General features: G+C 41.3%; 1 long non-coding RNA gene across 1 annotated transcript; it reads left to right on the top strand.

Annotated features, from left to right (window-relative positions):
- Positions 1-219: 219 nt before the first annotated feature.
- LOC134935214 (uncharacterized) lies at positions 220-1,652 on the top strand. The gene is made up of 3 exons (XR_010179989.1): positions 220-313; positions 389-595; positions 1,511-1,652. It is a non-coding gene; the product is annotated as an uncharacterized LOC134935214 (long non-coding RNA).
- The last annotated feature ends 3,429 nt before the right edge of the window (positions 1,653-5,081 follow it).

The raw sequence follows: 5,081 nt of genomic DNA, 5'->3' as shown, positions 1-5,081 counted from the left end.
AGCTACGACGTTTTGTTTTTAAGTAGTATAATTGTTTGCATTATGCGCCTTTGTGTATTGTATTTTTTGCCTAATTTATGCTAATTTAAAGAATACGCACCCAATGACGTCAGGCAGAAAAGCATAAGCATCGTTTAGTTTAATTCTCATCAGGTACCACATATGTTTACATCACAATAAGGAATTTGCAAAAACATATCACCAAAATAGTCTGTTCATAAGGACATTCTTCATATTCCTACAGTACGCCAGAGAAGCAGCACAGCCAGGCCACAGCCAACACTGCCAAGAGATGCAGATGGTGGCAATGCCGGTAAGATTTAACTGTATACACATATTCTGCAAACACATAGAAACACAAAATTTTAATGATTATCTTATCACACAGGTTCTTCTTCGGCAAATCCACCTACACTAAGGCGCCCATCACAGGGCTCGGTTACTGTGGCAACGAGGCCACCCAAGAGACGCCGTCTTGAGGCTCCAGCACCAGCATCACCACCCCAACGGCGCATCTCCGCAGTGTCGGCCGTGCCACCACTAGCTCTATTGGCCAGCCCCCAAAGTGAGGATCCACAATCCCCTCAGTTGTCTGGTGAGTAAACATAACAATTGCGTGTAAATAAGTAAACAAACAGTGTTGTTGATTTATTAACCTGGAGAAGGCATAAGGAAGTGAAAAAACACTGATTTGTGCAAGGTGATAAAGGCAGCAGTACAAAATAAACACAACTGTTAATGTACATATTGGATCTGTTTGCCTTGTGTCTTTCTCACCTTGCACATATCACTGGTTTTTCACTTCCTTATGCCTTCTCCAGGTTTATACATCTGCCCCACTGTTAGTACATCGAAAATTATAATACACTAATGACCAGTCATCCTTGCAATAATCAACAACAACAAGCAGATGGTGTTAAGGTATTTTTAGATGGATAATTGTCAGATGGGATGTTGGCCATATCAACACATTTTTGACACATAATTTTTGTAGTAAAAAAACAACAGAAATGTTAAGTCTCATCCAATTGTTTTGCATGCCCAACAACACCACTTCTAAACATAGGGCACCTTAATACTTTTTCATCCATTGTTAATGTGTACATTTTAGGCCACTATATTTTTTTTTTAGTTTTTGGCAAACCACTGACTGCCTTGAACAATGTATGAGTGTATTGGCCAACACATTTATTGTATTGTGTGTGTTGTTCCAAAGGAAGCTTCATACCCAATATGTAAACGTAGTACTTTGTATTTGTTAGAGTTCTTCGTGTTTAAACAGTAATTATGGCTCAGAATCCTACTATTCCCCCCAAAAAAAAACAAATGAGTAGTGAACGTTATAAGCCACATATTTTTTAAAAAAGGTGAGCAACATAGTTAAGTTTATGCCACAATCTATTTAGCAATTACAACATTAATATTAAGAAGTAATGCATGTTGAGGTAAAGCTATAGTAAGACCAATGCTACATATTTACTAAATAGTGGCTATCTTCAACCCCATACAGACCCAGCCATCATCACCGAGGATGCCCAGCAGGAACGTGACCAGGAGACCTTCACACTCCACCTGCAGCCCATCGATCCGACTCAGACAACCACGCCGCAGGACATACCCCAACCACCCCAAACATCCCACAGCCCCCAATTGAGCACAATACAAGTTGACACACAAATGGGCCCTGAGTTTTGGAGCCGTTGGTCATCACAACAGGCGCAATACTGCGCAAGCCTCAACATCCACAGCCAATACCTGTCAAGTCTGCCCCATCATTTGCCTAGACTGAGTCGCAACTCAGGCAGACTTATAGTGCAGGTGGGCCGAATCGCTAACTCCATGGAACAGATGAGGGCAGACAACACCCAAATGCAGTCAAACCTCCAACGCATCTTGGATGATCAGCAGCGGCAGCAACAATCACTTATACAGATCATACAACACAACCAAATGATCAACGACAACCTCTCACGCATGATAGCTAACAACACTGCCGCTAACACTCAGCTCACAGCAAGCTTGAACAATCTAAGTCAAAGCCTTAGTGTGTTGGCATCACACCATGCCACATCTAGTTCTGGGACAACGACACCAAGCCACACCCCAGTTCATTCCCCAGTCCGACGCTCATGTCGAACCCGCACCAACGAGCCAGCACAATCCTCGGCACCCAGCACACATTAAAAAAAAATTAATAATGTTCGGTCAGAATATATTGACCATTACAGTGTTTTTTCTTTAAGATTGGTCTCAAAAAGTTGTGTGTTAAAATTAATAAATTGTGAACACGCAATATGTGTATTGTTTAATTAGCTCCACAATCCACATGCACATTAGTGTCTTGGGCCAGATGTGGATTGTTAGAAATATATTGCCTGCCCCTAGGTGTCCTCAGCTCAACATGTGTCTAAGCTATATCACCCAGCACATTGTCCATGGCCGCAAGATCAGATAAAGCTACCCTGACTGCAACTCCTGGGTAGGGGAGCAGAGAGAGGCATCTATGTAGCCATCCAAGACATCCAAAACCTGAGTGGCCATTCAAAAATTAAAGGTGAGTGTCATGACCTGTAATCAATACAATACTGTTTTCTATCACATTACAGAAGCACCACTTAGACATAGACGTGTATGTATGTTTTAACTCACCTGAATTAAATATTTTTAAAAGGTGGCCTGTGAGATACTAATTACATTGCCAGTCACAGGCTGGAAGCTGCCGGTAGCCATAAAGTGCAACACAGGCAGGAGTTTGTGCAGGCCTGAGACAGAGCGAGAGCGTACTGTCTCAGGGTCTAGGGTCAGTTTGACAAGGTCATACAGAGGGAAAAAATTAATTACATTTAGTCTGAGCATCTGTATAACATGGTCATCAGCAATTTTGTTATCGTTTAAAGTCCCACTAAAAAAACAAGCCATGGCCAGCCTACGCGGAACATGTACAACCTGCTTACCCTGTTGATTTTCCTGGCCTGGGTTTATTGTAGCCTCATGGAGCAGTGTCAGGTATTCCCCAGCAAACTAGACAGCAGTACTACACACAGTAGCAGCCATTTCAGATTGAGAGTGGTGAAAAATGTGCTTGGGTCCCTTTTAAAGGTCCAAAAAGTCAGGTGTGACTAATGTAGAATTGACAACACATGTAAACACGCTTCTCAAAAGCAGGTCTACTTTTTTTTAGGCTTTTTGTACGATTAGTAATTTTTTCCGGCCGCAAATCAATTTTCACGGTAGAGATTTCAAATACGAATGCTTAGTAAATGACCGAGTTCTAGATCTAAACAGCCGCGTTTGACCGATGGTGTATTCATTAGTATTTTTAATACACAGCCGTAATAAAAATATGAATGCCCTCATCACTGCCGAGATTTGTGCTTAGTAAATTCCCGAGATGACACTTTGAAGAAAAAACACCAAATCGGACAAAATCGGGAGCTTAGTAAATATACCCCACAGACTCCACATAGACTCCCACTTAGCTATACCGACCATAATATTGTAAAAGTTGCAAGACACTGATCCAAAAATATCCATAGAGGCATGTAGGAGAAGTAGCTATCTATGTCTACCGCACTTGGGCTATAGTCAGCTGGGAGTGCGAGGGAGAACAGATCTGCCAGAACAGAGATTGTCAAAGGTCCCATGGAACAGCCTTTATACCGTATTAACATAAGTCACCATTGAAAGGTCACGGTTATTGTTATTATTACAATATTTGCAGAAATAGAAATAAATTGTCCGTCAGGAGGTTGAAAGTGTAACAATATACTTAAACTGTATGATATAAAATTGATCCTCTGCATGTGAAGAAGAAACGCAGAGCATTGTGTTATAAGAGGTGGCTGATACTATAGAGACTTGCATCCCTTAGTGAGACTGAGAAACAGAGAGAGCCCAGGATTCACCACCACCATTGAGTTACACTATGCCATCCCCCTTTGTACTCCGATAAGTTGAACCGATATCGCCAACCCTAAGGGTATCGGCTGAACTAACCGGTAAAGTCGCAGGACTTCATTAGGTCACCTGGGATCCATACATCCATGCCTCACGGTATTCGGTACAACTTGAAATAGGAATCTGCCTTAGCCACCACAGACTCTACCAGTAAAGTGTATTACCTTGGTGCAGGGGAGAACTTACGAAATTACTATAAGAGCTATAACTTTATCCTTGAAGGTGCATCAAGTTAGCATCTTTTTAAGCTACCGTTGGAAATACAGAAGGTTGACCTGTTGTGCAAGTTGATGCTACCCCTCAAAGGACATCACCTAAAGAGTTTAGAGGGGATTTACTACATAGAATAGACCAACAGACCAACACTCCACGGTATTGACTCTTCCCCTAGTCGTGGATTTTTACGGGCCCCAACGAGTGCACTACTAAGACTAGAGTACCCAGGTTACTCCTTATTTTTTCATGAGACAAAGAGGAGAGAGTTTTTGTATTGCATGCACGGTTTATTGTATATGCATAGGTATATAGGTATATGAGGGAATAGGAGTTAGTAAGCTAAATGATTTCACCCATTAGGTGAGATTTAATGTGGATGTAATATTTATTCTTATACTTAGAATTATACTATTAAAGCTATTTAGTTACCAGCTATCCGGTATCAGGGCATTGTTTCAAGGCAACTGGAAAAGAAATCATATGTATGTCTGCATGTTATAGCATCTGTATATTCACGTATGTTGATCTAATATACTATTATACATCAGTGAGTTAGGCTCACCCCAAGCAGGCCTAGCTATATAACCTTTGCTTGGGTGGAGGCACATATAGAATAACCATTACACAGGGTAGCTCCCAAAATAGTGTTACATTTATGGAGGCACTGCTGAGATTCTGAACCCTTAGAAAACTCCTGATTTATATTAGATTAAGATGGAGATTGTGAACGGCATGACATATACCAATGGTGTATCGAGAAGAGAGTAGAACCTACCTGTAGTTTTGGCATAGGCGGAGATTTTCATGCTGTAAGTGACGATGATGTGATTAAAGCATTGTCCAGAATGTACGGGCAAACAAATCCTTATGTGGTAGACTGTTGGATAGGACCCATCGGAGATACTTTT

This window comes from Pseudophryne corroboree, chromosome 6 (assembly GCF_028390025.1).
Source record: "Pseudophryne corroboree isolate aPseCor3 chromosome 6, aPseCor3.hap2, whole genome shotgun sequence".
Taxonomy (NCBI): domain Eukaryota; kingdom Metazoa; phylum Chordata; class Amphibia; order Anura; family Myobatrachidae; genus Pseudophryne; species Pseudophryne corroboree.
Note: the sequence above shows the minus strand (reverse complement) of the source record. Positions and strands in the feature narration are given on the sequence as shown.